The following is a 16,063-nucleotide window of genomic DNA, read 5'->3' on the forward strand; positions in this document are numbered from 1 at the left end:
ATGTATTTATTGATTATTTATCTTGCCTGTAGAGGCACCACTGCACACTTTGAAATGATATTGATTAATTTCCGTTTTTCAGCAACTTATTGTTTTCCTAACTTGCCAAACAACGACTTGAGGTGTAATACCTTGTAACAAACTGCACACTAAAAAATGTTGGGTTATTTTGTCAACCCAATCGCTGGGTTATGAAATCGGTAACTCAATTTGGGCCATTATAAGTTATTTGTTGCAACTCTTTACATTTTTAAACTCAGCACATGGGTTGTTTTGACCACTGTTGGGTTGTCAACGGGTCCGTGTGTCACTTTCGTCTTCTCTACTTGCAACAAAGAACAGAAGTAGTCCTCTGGCTCTCTGATGCAGTACAGGTTTGTGCTTATTTACATTACATATCTAATTCACACGACTGTGCGGTGTCATGTTATGTGAATTAGATATGTAATGTGAATCAGCATGTCATCATGTAATGTCATCCACAGAAAATTTTACTTGTGCGAGCGCCCTCCATGCAGTTAGCGTTAACCAAATAGCTAGCTAACGCGTGTAGCTCGCTCCAGCTGTCGGGGCGGCTGTGGTTTAGTGGGGAGTGCAGTCATCTTACAGTCGGGAGGTTGCTGGTTCGACTCCTCTCTCGCCCCTGTCTGCATATCGCAACCCCCCCCCCAGCTATGGGTAAAGTAGCATCATTGCTTTGTGGTCATCACGGGAGTGACAAAGGGCAAGGGAGACCCCTCCCTGCAGAAAAATCCGGAGTTGAGCCCTAAAGATGGTTGGTCCTGCCATTGCGGCATCTTCCAGCAACTCCTGTGGCCAAGCTGGTACCAACTGTAGGAGCCTGTCCCTTTCTGTTGGACGCTACCAGCGAGGCTGAGAGGGGGGATCTGTCAACTGAGCATCTCAGTTCCTCCATAAAAACTTCGCCCTGCCCTGGATCTCTCTTGAGATCGACGGAGCTTGTTCTCATCGAAAAATCGAATGCCAAGTATATAGAATTTTAAAAGGGGTTTGAAAATTACCTGTTTAGGAATCAAATTTTTTTGGAAGACTAAACCAATGTGTTTAGTTGAATTAACACAAAGCTGTAGTTCATTTGACCCAGAATTTGGGCACATTCAACCAGTATATACTGTAGGTTAAAAATTGACCCAGGGATGAAATTAATTTGATGTTAACGTTTGGGTTAAAAATGAGCAATTCAATTCATTCAACCCAATCCTATGGTAGAATCAACCCAGACTATAACTGATTTGACCCAATGATTGGATTAAATCTGTGAACCCATCTGTTGGATTAAAAAGACCAACCCATTTTGTTGTGTAAAAATAACTACTGTTGGGCTGGTCCAATACTGATTAACTGTTGGGTTAAAAAATAAACCAATTTGGGTTGTTTTTTACCATTCATTTTTTAGGGTGTGTATAGCTTCTCTCAATGGTTTTTCAGGCTACTTAGCATAAATGAGAAGCTTTTTTTAACAGTGAAACTGCAGATAAATCTGGATATTGAATAGTTCCCTTTTCCCACAGAGATCATTCCATGTGATTTATCTCTTCATAAAACAGGAACATATTTGATTGTAGGTGATTCATGAGCTTGCTTTTGTTTTCCATTGATTTAAAAAGTTTAGAAAAGCTATTCCTATTACTTATGCATGAAACAACTTTGGGTATTAAACAGGTTTCTGCTCAGACTGGAATCCAGTACAGAAAGGCTATTTTAGCTTACATGATTCAGGATAATGAGCTTCTGCTGCTTTTCAGACACGACTGGTGAATCTGCAATGCGAAAGTGTTGAAAGAAGAAACACCTTAGATGAGCGCACGCTGCCTTTTCTGCGGCGAAAGGACTCCGAGTGTCTCACGAGTTTGAAATTATCAAGTGAAATTACTCACACGTCGGGCAATGTTACCTTTCTTAAACGTGCTCGTCTTTCATGGCAGGACTGGCCAGAGCAGGCCGTTTCAGCCTCATTTCCAAAGCGATCCCCAAGGCTACAGCTGCAGATCACAGAAAGCATTTTGGCCTTGAAATCTCAGGTCTGAGTATTTCCATCTTGAACTTGAACGTTGTGATAAAACCTTCCCTTCAAACCTCGGTGGAGAAAAATAAAATGACGTCCCTGCTGAGTAACTCTGATCAGAAGATTGCGCAGTATTTGTCAGTTATTCATGAGAGATGATTGAAAATATGTAAAGACGGCAGATGCTCATCATAACTCCTTCTATTTTAATTGGCGTCGGATAGGTAAACACTGCAGCGGCTCTGTGCTCCTGCAGTTTCATTTAAGGCGTGAGAACAATATATCCTGAAGCAAAACTCCAACAATGATGGACCCACTTCCCTTTAAGTCAAGAAGAAACACTTGACAGCGCTCTTCGAGAAAAACGGGCCATTATCTGCGGATGTTTGCCGTCGTTTCCTCAGTAAAGCACCAGGATCGTTGTTTACCTTCCAGCGGATACAGCTCCGTTAGGTAGGTGGATATCTAGGTTGTGATGAAGAGCCAGGGAACAACACAAAGCTGGAGCAGAGCCTCTCGCACAGAGAAAAATCTCTCTTCGTCCATGACACCGCACACCTCTCCGTGGCACGTTTCCAGGGAAGTCCTTTCAAATGCATTGAAAGAGAGGGATTTCATGTTTTCACATAAACTCCAGCTTTTATCTTCCTTCTGCGCTATATCGGATTGTCTATAAGCAAGGGGAGGAAGGAGGGTGAGATGGAACTAATTTCATGGATTTTGGAGTCCTCAGGAGAGAGCCGGATACCTCTGGGAGGATTTATTTAGCAAGTCAAAAAGCAAGTGAGAGAAGCATGAGGTTGCACAGGAGCGTCTGTGTACATACGTGCGAAGTTAGTCCGAGGCGGCTGAAGGGGAGCGCATCTCTCTGGGAAAGATAAGATAAAGTGAAAAGCTGCCAGAGCAGTTATCAGAGTGAACGTGTTCTGTGTCGTTTCAGGATCTTGACTGAATGTATGAGGATATTGTCATGCTCGGGGTGTAAACTACAGTCGAATGTCAGTGTAACTCGAAGCTCAACAGTAATATTGGTCCCTTTTCATAGGTACCTCGTTTAGAAAGATTTTTTTTTAGGCCCATAATCCCCGAGTAACAGGAAGTACAACATCAGATTTAAAGTTCGCACTCCTTCTCTTATTTATAGTGCATTTGCCTTCCTTTGTTGAGGTAACAGTGAGAGCAAGTCTGAAGACGCCGGCGGGAATGAATGCAGATTTAAACACTGTTAGATCATTTGTATCACAAATACAACTCATTAACATTCGAACACACACGACCGAGAAACACACACAGCCATTTAAATCTGTTGCCTGCAGGCAAAAAGCACATTTGTTCGTGTTTGAGCCGAAGTGAAAACTAATCTCCTCTTCCTTTTATATTGGCTTGTGTGTGTGTGTGTGTGTGTGTGTGTGTGTGTGTGTGTGTGTGTGTGTGTGTGTGTGTGTGTGTGTGCTCAGGGTTGTCTTCCTAATAAACAGCGATGCTCCGAGCGGAGGCATGACTGTCAATGAAATTCAAAAGCTATCTTCCCCAGGACAGAGCGAGGCAGGGTGGGGATAAAATAAAATGGACGACTCAAAGCAGCCTGCTCGGAGGAGTGCTGTGGGTTCCCGGTGACAGATGCCAGTCCTGAGGAGCTGCCTTCAAAAACCTATATATATATATATATTTTATTTCTTTAACAGTGCTGATAATAAAAAGCAGAATTTAGACTCACCGGCTTGTCAAAAAATATTAAAGCTTCTGATGCCATTGTCATGCCGGATGCAGCATGTGGCAAAAGTTCAATAAAAATGCGATTTCATTAAAATGAACCGTTGAATCGACGGTGTCGTGTCTTCGGCTCGGACCCGACACGTCGGCAGAGGTACGGCGGAGCAGCGGCCAATCAAAGCTCGCCGTTCGCCCGGAGCAGGGATCCACTGCAGGGGAAATATGGGCATTCATTGCTTTTACGACTCCACAGTGCCAATTTGTGCATGTTAATTGAGAGGAATTGAATGTCTACAAGGCAAAACTGACTTTCCAATGTCAAGGTTGCAAGAATAAGACTCTAGAGTGAGCGCGAGTCAGTTTTGGGTACTTTTCCTTCTCCCGGAAGCTTTTCATCAATGCGCGGTCATTGGAGAGGTGCAAGAACCAATTTAATAAAGGACAGATCTTTGCAGTTTTTGATAATGTTGCACAAAAAAAGGCTCTAAATGCAGCTTTCAAGGCTGTCAAGTGATAAATGTAACCACTTCTGTCAACTGTCACCTTCATGATTCTGGACTGAAAGAAGCTTTTTAGTTAAAATCCCTGCAATCCTCCTCGTCTTCAGCGTGCTTGTGTTTATTTGAGCCGGCAGCATCCCGGCTTCAGTTTTATTACAGTATCTTTTTTTTTTCCCACTCTGTCCCCCTCTTCATTCTAGATATGCAGCAACAGGCTACATGAAATGAAAAACAGCCAAACTCTGAATAATGCACCGGCCGCCCACGCACACACTTGCCACTGTCATTATCTTTAACAATACACCTGCATCCCCTGCAGCCGCCACTCTCAACTTCCCCTGTTTCTGTGCATTCCAGCCACAGTTTCTTCTTCCTCCTGTTGCGACGGCAGGCTGAAGATGCCCGTCCCCATTATCCGAGCCGCGGCAGGTGAACCAGAGCGCAGAGTGCCTCAAAAATAGTCTCGAGTTGTCTGATTTCTACTTTTTTTTATATATATATATATAGCAACATGGAGGCACTTTTGTTGTTTTCTCGACTTTAAGCCGATCAAACAATCGTCTGTTTGCGGGAAACTGCACTTAATGCTCTCAATTTCTCCAGCTGGATTCAGCAATCTGATTAAGAGCCGGGATAACTGCTTCAGCACGATTCTCTTTGATTGTCTCCAAGCGCTTAATGTCGAAACAAATTGTGACTCAAATTACACACGAAATTAAGCAATTTTCTGCATTGTTTGCGACGGGAAATTTAAATCCGAGTCAGACGTCACCTCCGAGGGGACACACCGTACAGTTGGACGGCGAGTGGCTTGTTGCAGCTGAAGCACATAAACCGGTCTATTCAATTAGCTCTTAAACCTATCGACTGCCTCACAGCTTTGTGTTTGTGCTCGTTAAACACGGACAAAAGCCCCGCAACTCGATAGGACTTCTGCGCTCTGACCCTCTCTCAGCTTCCACAATGGCGAGATGAAATGGGGTCAGCTGCCTACACGAGGCGGTGTGTATAACCTGGGGAATGTCACCGAGGTGGTTTGGCCTTCAAAGCAAAGCGAGACGGGAGCGGCAACAATCAGCAGGCGGGGGGAGACCTTTAAAACGGAAACCTTTCAGACGGTTGTGTCGCCCCTGTTGGTGGGACTGTTCCTCGGAAAGGTTGCACAGGGAGACAGAGCCGGGTCGTATGGACTGAAAATGCTATCAGACGGAGTGGCGTGAACAATATGCGAGGACGTAAAAAGGAAAAAAAATAAATACTTCAGAGGCTTCCGAGTTTAAAAGAGAAATAAAACCGGAGAATGAAGGGAAACGAAGACAAGGCCGGGACAGCCGGGGCCGCCTGACAGACAGGTAGTGATTTACTGCCTTCCTGCTGACTCTCACGGTGTTGTCTCTGTCGCTAATTGACAGTCAATTATCTCCCGATGACAGCCCCATCCAGTGGCGAGCCGGCCTGCGTGAAGGCTTTGTTGACATCCCCGGGGCACAGCCAAGTTTACAAAGCTCGACTTCAGTGACAAAACAATCGCGCCCGCCGACAACCTTCCCTTCTCCCTGGAGAATCAGGGAAAAGGGCCTGCTGTGTGAGCGACAGAGAGGCGAAGATAGGAGGAGGGGAAAGGTGTCTTCAAGTGAACAAATGGGGCCGATTGCAGTGAGGAATGGCGCTTGATTGTAATGTTTCCAAGAATGAATCATGTGGATGACGAGGAATATCAGATTGAATGTGATCTTTAAAAAAAAATGTCAGCTCACGCTGTGTTTGAAGACTGAGAATCCAAGCTGGGCTGGATGAGGAAGCAGGTGCGACATAACTGACTGAACAAAACTATGCAGGTTCTAAATAAATCAGTGTTTGTTTCTATAGGTTCTGAAATGAGCACACACAAAAAAAAGAAAAAAACAGATGGAAAACTGCTGAAAGCTCCTTACCCTGCTGTTTTTGTTTTTTTTGTTTGTTTTTTTTTGAGCAAGATGCATTAGCAGACCGGTCAACAGCTGATCAATTCTTAATTATGCTCCGGGCAAAGGGACTCCAGCTGTTAGGGTTATTGTAGAAAAACACCCATTTGAGGTCAAAGGGTATGTGCGTGCGTGTGCGTGTGTGTGTGTGTGTGTGTGTGTGTGTGTATACGTGTGTGGAGCACGGTGGTGGTAGAATCAATATATTGACAGTGTTGCAGCAGAACGATCGCAGCAGTATGAAGCACACAGATAACAGAGACACTCACAAATGTTGAGTGAGAGTAAGAACGCCGTGCGTGTAAGACTGCGTGCGCATATGCTTCTCCTCTTTTTACGGCCCTTGAGGCTCGGCCCGGGCCCCAGGGCTTCCCCTCCGTCCCAGCTGTTGTTGTAGACGGCTTTGTTAATGCGAGGCCTCGCGTCCCATCATCGATGGGAAACAGCTTGATAAGGGTGTGCACTTGGCCCCGCGATGAAAGGACGGGACGCGCGCCGCCAGCCACCGAGCGCGCTCGCAAACACCCTCCAACACCTGTCCAATCAGCGACGCCCAGCCTGGAACGTTTTTTCCCGTCGGTGCTGCTGGTGTTGAGGAGCTCTGAGCTCACAGGGAAATACTAGTAATTGGCTTCTGTTTGTCCTGGCCTTATCAGTGTATTACTTTCATGGATAACTTGGAACTAATTAATCGGGGTTCGGAGGGGAGGGCTGGGATTTGCCTTTCTCTCGTGCTTTCATTTTCTTTTCATTTTCTTCTAAACATCAGCTCCTCTAACAGCGTTCGGTAAGCTCTTCTGGAGCAGTTGGAATACAGATATGGACTCAGTAAAGTGGCAGAGATAAACGCTTTGAAAATACCCCAATTTAAGAGGCTTTGTTTTTTTTTTTACAAGCCTAATCCTATGTTTTCGTCTCACACGGTCGCCTCGGTTTTGTTTTAATGTTTACAATACGCCAGCTGCCCTGCAGCGGCGCACATTCATTTCAATGCAAAACAGCTGAATTTCACTGAGAGGAAAGCATGCTGTTCTCAAATAATTGCTTTGATACAATCTGGGAGTTTAATCTATTAATGCCCAGGGAAGTTCTTTAATAGAAAATGACTGAGCGTTGTTGAATTGTGATGCCGAATATGTTCTGTCAGATTCCCACTGCTACAAATATCTAATAAAGAAGAACAAGACAACATGAAAATACACATTGCAAATCCTCGGCTTATATGATCATCCTTGATGCTTCATTATGGTTCAACATATCGCAACAAGCAGATGTGATTATTGTCATTTTCCGGTTATTTCTTGTGGCGAATAATTAAATCAAAGACATGGGTTTTTTCATGATAATCTACAAAAAATGTATTGCTCTGTGTACAGTATTCCTCCAGTCATTTTGATTATCATTTTGATTATTGCACATATGCAGCTCGTAGACTTGTGTGGTAATAACAGTCAAGAATACTCCCAATGAATTTGAACAAGAAGTTTTAGTACTTTAAATATTACAAATAATCTTACCTGCATCTTTTCCTGTCGTGCAAATCCTAAAACACTGCAATCGAGAGCTTAGTAAAGGTTTAAAGAAATTAGATTACTCTATCCAGGCTCTGCAAATATGCACATTATTAAATCAGTGTGGTCCTACTGCACATCTTTATAGCTTCACTTTTATGTTAAATGGAAAAGTACTCATAAATCAACAATCTTCTGGAAATATTTGCATATCTCTATGTCTTTGTTATATTTTAGACATATTAATCCAATTGATTCCACTTTTTTTAAATCGAATAGATTATCTTTTAACCTATTAATATTATTAAAGTGTCAGTTGCTCCATCTTGATGGTTTTCTTGCTTGCTGCATAAGTACAACCATCTTCCATTACAGTACATCTGCATGTAAAGTGTTGATTCCTGCGTTTCCCTCAGAGCAGATATGGCTGAAGACCACCTCTTTGTCAGAAATCTCATATCTGATCCTGGGAAGAACACTGCACACACGTGGTAAAATGGAGCCAACATCTTACCCTAATCTCTGCAGAGCCTCAACTGAGCAACTGGCGTTCTGAAAAAAAAATAAAAAAATCTGCAAAGGTTCAAATAAGGCACGGACCGAGATGCTGCCACGCAGATGTCTCCTATTGTACGCTTGAACTGAAGCCCTGGAGGTGCCGTAATCTTGGCAGGGTGCCCCTCCTCCTGGCTATGTCAAGGTTTTACATAGCCAATATACAGGCTGTTGTTTGCGTAGTCCTTTGCCCACCAGCTCTTCAATCATAAAAGAGGAACAGCTGGTGAGCCTCTCAGGAGGCGATCCGAACGCCATACCATGCTAAAGTACACACAAGACAAAACTGATGCACGGAAAAAGGCAGAGATCTGCACTTTCTCTGAAGGAAGAGCTCGGGGGTGTAACAGTATGCGTATTCTTCTTGAACTGTTTTGTAAAGCCGCCTCGGTTCAATTGGAGTTTTCCTCAGTGAGGGTTTTTTTCAGTGGGTAGAGCGTATAAAAGGTTAACGCTTAAATCTGGCAGCGAGGAATGTTTCTTTAACTTATACAATGTGTGCACAACAGGTTCTCACTGTGTGGTATCCGGGGACGGTGCACTCAACAGGCGTCAGAAGGCTTTATGCTCAAACTGATAGCAGCGAGCAAAGGATGGTGGGAAGAGGAAGCATCCACTGGATACCTGTCTGAGTGATGAACCTGACTCCAGCAAAGTAGAAGATGTAGTTTGTTTAGCTCATCTAATGGGGACATCTGAGGACTCCTATCAGGACCTCTTTTTTTTTTTTTTTTTTTTTTTTTTTTAATGTTTCCTTGTTAGAATCCGCTCTTCCTGTCACAAAAGGCGATAAACTGTAAAGTGGAGCTGGAGTTCCTGAGAAAGTATGTTATCCCATTTATCTCTGCTGCTGCTTTCCATCTGCTCGATCGTCCTGCGTCGTCTCATCCAGAGTTTTTCTTCAGCGACGTGACAAATCGCTTTAAAGACTCAGCATCTGTGAAGCCATGCCGCTGAGAAGGTGGTCCAGCATAATCCTGGTATGTGGTCCAGCATAATCCCGCTGAAATAAAAGCATGCTTTCAGGATGGTGACGTCTCGGCGAGCGCATGTTGTTTTAAAACCGCTGCCTGCCTTTCAGAATTGATGGTGCCTTTTCAGGTAACTTTAACTGACGACAATAACTGTTTCCTCTCCTCTTCTCTCCCCAGATAAGTCAAGAATTGAATTCTTCTCACAAACCACGCACACCTTTTACCGATTGCAGATGTTCTCCACTGTGTTTCTGTCCATTTCTGGATTGTGTTCACACGCGGCTGCTTCTTTGCGTGATGCTACTTTGAAGCCAATTTTACTGATATTTTCTGGTGAAATGTGGAGAAAACTTCTCCTCTAGCCTTTACATTCTGTATGTTTTTGCAAACTCATCCTGGCAGCCTGGCTTTGAGGCTGGTTTCTGAGCAAAACGGTGACTCCAGAATCTTTCATGGCAGCACCACCGGGTCTCAGTACATCCGCTGCTCTTGTGTTAAATAATGTATGTTTTCCTTGAAGGTTTTACCGTTTGCTCGGTGGCTTGGCAGGTTCTGTCCCGCGGGCCTTTGACATCCCTGCTCTAAATAGCTTGATAATATTTCAGGTTCTGATGATGAGATTTAAAAAAAAAATACAGTTTTTCTTGAAACTGAAATTACATTCTCAAAACAAAAATGAGGAAATCTCCAAACGATGCTGTAACTGCTCACAACAGAACGATATTTCTCACTCGTTTCATCACATTGGAAATGTCTCAGAACATCTTTGCAACTGATAAAACACAGTTCAACTACTTCAATTTCCAATTGATTATATCATGTTGATATAAACTGATTGATTGATTCTCAATCTAATGGTTGTTCCCTCCAAAACATGTCAGCATAATCTGCAAAATCATCTCTTCAGCTGTCAAAATTAGTCCACGACACACTGCAACACCATGAATACCATATGCGAATCTCTTGGAACATTGGATACAGTAAATTGATTAGATAATTGACAGTCAGGTGAAACTAGAACTAGACCTACGAAGGAGGAGTGTCACACATCTCAGATGACCAATCAAGCAGTAGGTTTTAGTTAGCTGACAGGTGTTGTACAGGTGTGTGCTCAGTCAATTATAACATTGTAGGACAGGACAATGTGCATAAAGCAAGAAAGGTATTTATTTAATTACGTATTTGTTTCCCAATTCATTTAGTGTGTGTGCATGCTATAGGCCTGCTCCGATGAGATGCCATGATAAAAGAAATCACAAGAAAATCATTGGAGAAAATAGAGTAAACTTTGGGTATAGGAGGGTATTCCAGTCACTGGGCAGTGACGTATTAGATTTCAGGTGAAGTTACTGTAAGTAAAACAATACAATTACATAGATAACTCACTCTACATATCAGTTTACATTATGAATTCTAGTACAGTCTTATTGTTTAAATTTAATGTATAGGACTGGACGACAACCTCAGATGGGTGACAGAGGAAGACCTCTTCATGAACAGCAGGAACAAGCGATCTGTAACATGGTGATGGAAAACAAACAAACAATGGCATCACATTGAGGCAGATCGGTGCTGCAATCCTTCAAGACAATGTCTCCCAGAATATCTTCACTATCAGCATCTCCACAATAGACCGGGTTCTGCACAAAATCTGATGACTATGAAACAGATTGACAGGGTACCATTTGAGAGGAACTCTGATAGAGTGGAAGAGCTGCGGTACCAGTATGAACATGGAAGTCAGTGATTGCCAAGGGCCGGAGACATGGTCGTAATATTGTTGGCTGCCATTTCTGAGAATGGTGTGGCCACTTACATCTCTAGCCTTGGCCCGTAGAACACGCAGAAGCTCCTCCTCTTCTACTCTGATGTGATCCCTGAAAATGAGTGAGGGCTTGTCGGCCCTCACTATCTGAACTATGGTTGTGTGGGACAATGTGAATTTCCACCATAGTCCACTCATCAGGGCCTGGTTCGCTAACCAGCCAAGGACGGCCATGGAGTTTCTACCACCTTACTCTCCTTTCCTCAATCCAGTTTTTCTCTGCTTGGAGGTGGAGAGTGTATGAGCATCAGGCTCAAAATCAGAGGTCCCTGCTTCATGCAGTGGATGCTGCATGTGAGGACATCACAGGCGATCAGTGTCGGGGATGGCTGAATCGTATGGGAGAATATACGGAGTGATGTTAATGAGAATTTATCGCCAGACGGCAGCGTGTGGTCATGTTATTGACCTGCTGACAATTAATGTAATTAGTTTTAAAATGTCCCATTTTGTCCATTTGTCACTAGTGTCCTAATATATTTGAAAGAAAAGTAGTTAAAGGTTCAGTGTGTTTTCAAATTGTTAAAAATTGCCGTCTTCCAATGTATATTTATTCTTAATATCTTTGAACAATGTCCCACTGTTTGTTGACTTTGTGTGAGGATGTTAAACGCTGTAGGACACAGCTTGAAGATCCGACTTACAAATCCTGAATACTGCTCTGGCATATATAAAAAAAAAAAAGAAAAAAAATCTCTGCTCTCTGTTTTCAGTCTACTTCTTGGACTCTACTGCTATTTTCAAATAATTGCATCTATATTTCATTATCCAGGGAGAATTCAAGCCTTACGGGGGGTTTTTCTATTATTTAAGAAACAGCAGGGAACATATTTGGGATATAAAGCACTTTGACATATTTCTTTGGTGGTGAAATGATTCCTCATGCCTCTGCCTGGAAAAAAGCCCTTTCACTATGAATCCATCATTTGAGCCGTTGCCCATGGGAGATCCAACTTGTCATTTTTCCCTCTGAGTGTGGGAGCTGTGCAGAAGAACGTCGCATTAATGATTCCTGCTTTCGAATGGAAGTCCATCGACTGGGGACGTGTCGTCACTGCGTTTGCTTGATATCTGACTGAGGAGGACGGACGGGAGGTGTGAGGATTAGCAGACAGACAGACACACGGCGAGGAGGTTTGTCTGGCTCTATTGACACTGAAATCCCAATAGACTCTCCGCACACACACTGTATATATAGGCAGCCAGAGGGGGCAGCTGAAGTCCCTGTTGATATTTGAAAGCATGCACATGCCGATATATGGACACATGGCGCCTTCATGCACTTCCACACAGATCGATATGAATATGTATTTGCACACAATGTTTGTGTTCCCTCACGCGTTGCTGCCGTCTCAGGTTTTTATGCACCAACAAGTTCTACTGGAAGCTCCAGGAGAGCAGATCGACTTCAACCTGCAAGCTCAGTTCACACTACCAGCCAGCTATTTCAAACCAACCGCACACTGAGGAAAACTGAGCTAATGGTGAATCATCCATTCATCTTTGCATCTTTGATGCTGCTTAATGGTGTGCAGGGTCGCGGGGTGCTGGAGCCAAGCCCAGGTTTGCTCTGTTCAAGGGCAAAGTGCACCCTGGACAGGTCCTGAGGAATAATTTCCAGATGAATTATTGTTATTAGCAGATTCATAAATGTGTATTAGATTCAGGTCAAATGCCTGCTAAACAGCACATGAGAACATAAATCTAATTAACCTGAAATACATGTAAATATATTATTTCCTAGGTTGATTTTCACGTCTTTCCATCAGTCACACTCCCTCCCATTCGCTGCTGTTCAAGAAATTGGCTTTATTAACCTGGAGGATAAATCATTACATCAATTACATGTCTTGAAGCTGCAAAAAAGAGTTAATAGTTCTCTGAAAATGAGAGACATTATTCCAGCTGAAAGGAGCTTTGTGTCTGAGTGAAAGAACTGCGACTTTGAAAATTTGGGGGGGGACAAAGAAAAAGGCATATTGCACATGAGATAATGAGATCTAAATGGAACAACAGAAAAGCTGTTCGAAAGAGAAAGAATAAAAAAATAAATAAAAAAAACACGATGAGCTGAACCAAGAGAAATGACTCTAATCAGGCCGCTTCAAATTAGGCAATTCACAAGAGAAACAATGAGCTCTGAGGAAACCACAAATCAAACAAGCCACTCGTTCATCTTCTAAACCCACTTCACCCATCTTTGCTGGCGTCACTGCTAAAAGGTCGGAAACACCGAGGACAGGCTGTTCTCAGAGAGACACGCCATCGCTTCTGCACAGAATCGCAACTACGGTTAGCTTAGACTCTGTTTACTCAGTTTTTCAAGTGAGAACGCAGAATTTTTGTTCTCTAGAAAAGTCTTTCCTCAAGAGATCATGAATCCTGTTGTCTTGTTTGTACTTTTTGCTGGTTGCAAATGAGTTATACCACACAACACTGCCCCCCACAGGTCATCAGTGGTATTACACTCCAATGCATCTGAAAGTTTATCAAATTACGCTAAGCACAGAAGATGGACTGGAAAGGGAATTATAATAATTGAATTGTGACTTGTGACGATACTATATGTAGATTTTGACTCCGAGTGTCAAAACCATTCCTTCTCTGTTATTATCTAAAGTATGTTTGTCTAAATCAGACTGGCAAACTGTCCAGGGTGAACCCTGCCTTCACCGGTAAGAATCTGGGATTGGCTCTAGAACCCCTCCATCCTGTAAAGCAGGTCATTAAATGAATGAATGAAGGAGCGTATGTCTAAGTTCATGTAAGAAACATCAGACACCGAAGGTGTTTATTTGGTGGCTGTCGGTGCAGACAGACGGAGGTTTGCGGTGCGGGTTATCACAGGTGGAGCGCTGCTGAGTGAGGAGGAGGTGAGGAGGTTGTTGACCTTTAGACTCTCGGCACTAAATCCACAGCTGCGATTACTGGCTTCCGCTTTCAGGTCCAGCTGAGCCACAGTGGAAGATCGCACATAAATCTCTGTGAGGAAAATAATAAAGAGCTTGTTCCTCTCATCTTATAACGTCTAAAAACCCCCAAAAAACCCACAGAAGCACACAAAATGCCCTCACATCCTTCTATGAACAGAAGTAGATATAAAGGCTCCTTTAAACACCAACCTCTCAGCAGAAGGGTATTGATAACACTTGAAGTGATGCACATTTATAAAAACATTTTTTTAAAGAAAACATCTGAATTATCTTTCTGAACATCATCAAGACGTTTGCCTCTGAAGGGTTGAAAGGCTTCATCTGTGTGTTGTGCTGCTGGCTCATGGGAGGAGGAGTGGCCGTGTTGGATGAGCGTTCACAAGTGACAGGATCTTCACGCTGAGGGGGAAGATGTATGAAAGGCCCGACTCCAACTCGGCACAGAGTATATTCCCGCATCACAGCTGCGCTCAGGACCATAGGCTCCGCTCGCAATTCTGGCCAATATGTGGCACCTGCAGCCCACACGGAGCGCAACACATCGCAGCTGCACTTTTCACACAGACGCACACGCAGATCAGGGTTCTTCACAGTCTGATTTTCATTTTCCCTTAAATGGGTTTTTGTAAGGAGAATTCCAGCGCTAGGACTCGCTCCTTCACATCATGATTATTTGCACGAGCGTCTCACTCCCTGAGAAAGCTGACCGGTTCAAGCATCTTTGATCCCAAACTGCGATTTCATTAGTTGCCTCGGTTTGTGTTATTACTCAGTTAATTATTCAACTGTTTCCCATGAAGAAGAACAATTTTCTTTTGTGCTGTTAGAGCAGATCCAACCAGTTATTTCAGTCAGTTTACATTCAATATGCTGTTCTAAATTTCTGAAGACACTCCTCCAGTTCACGTTCTTCTGGGATTTGGTAGTTTTATAGTTGAGAGTCACTACAGTAACAATCCAACTGTGTGTGGTTCCATAGCGGCCACTAACTTGTAGCCTGACATGCTTAATATTTCACATTCTAACTGCATTATTTGCTGTCTCCATGTAAACAGACAGTTTTCAAATTGTTGCTGTGTCAACGCAAAACTTTCCTGGAACGGAAACACAAAAACGATGCGTTTTCACTTTAAACGTTGTGTAATCGGTGCCATGAACACCTCTACTATTCACACACATAGTATCAACAAACTCCAAATGAATGGAGTTATCATACCTCGCTCCAACTGGAGCTGAACTCTTTACAATGATCTGCAACATTTATTAAGCCTTTTCTGCACTTTTAGTCCTCCTTTCCTCTTTTTCCATGTCTTTTACATCTTAACAGGAAAGATTTCACTGTTCCTGTATATAAACTTCTCTATGATAATATTCTGTTTTCATGAGAAAAAACCACACCAGAAGTGCAAATAATATTCTAAAATTAACTTTATCTGTGTGTCGACATAGAAAATATTGTTTCAAGATGCACTCAGGAACTAACAAGCTTCATCACAGTTAAACTCTGTGTCCATGGTGATAAGTTAAATTATTGTACTTTTCTGTGTTATTTGTAAACTTATTTTTAACTTCTGCTTTAAAGAGATAAATCATTTCATCTGTTTTCCCCTGAATCTTTTTTCCCTAAGGGTCTTGATGTCTAAGAGAAGAACCTGATTACTTTTGCCACCTCTGCAGGTTTCACCAGAATTTTTAATGACCAAATTCCCAAACTGATGGGAGCTACAAATCTTTCAAGTAATAACATTAGAAACCCTCTCAGTGCCTCACACCTCCTCGCTGCTGTACATAAGTGTCTGCACTCATCCAAATTTTGATTATTCAGCACGGCTCTCCCGTCCCGCTGAGCGCTCTCCCAGCCATACACTCTGGAAGCCGCCAGGACAATTACTGAGACACACTGACACAAAAATGTAATTATAATGTCATTAAATGATAATTAAAAATGTGGCCATCATAATCCCAGTGGGGCCACTAAATCCACATTTGCCGGCTCCTGCTCAGTGGTCTACGGAGGCCTTTAAGGCACACACAGGCATTAAGAACTGCCGGCAGAGGAGCC

This window comes from Salarias fasciatus, chromosome 15 (assembly GCF_902148845.1).
Source record: "Salarias fasciatus chromosome 15, fSalaFa1.1, whole genome shotgun sequence".
In the NCBI taxonomy this organism is placed as follows: domain Eukaryota; kingdom Metazoa; phylum Chordata; class Actinopteri; order Blenniiformes; family Blenniidae; genus Salarias; species Salarias fasciatus.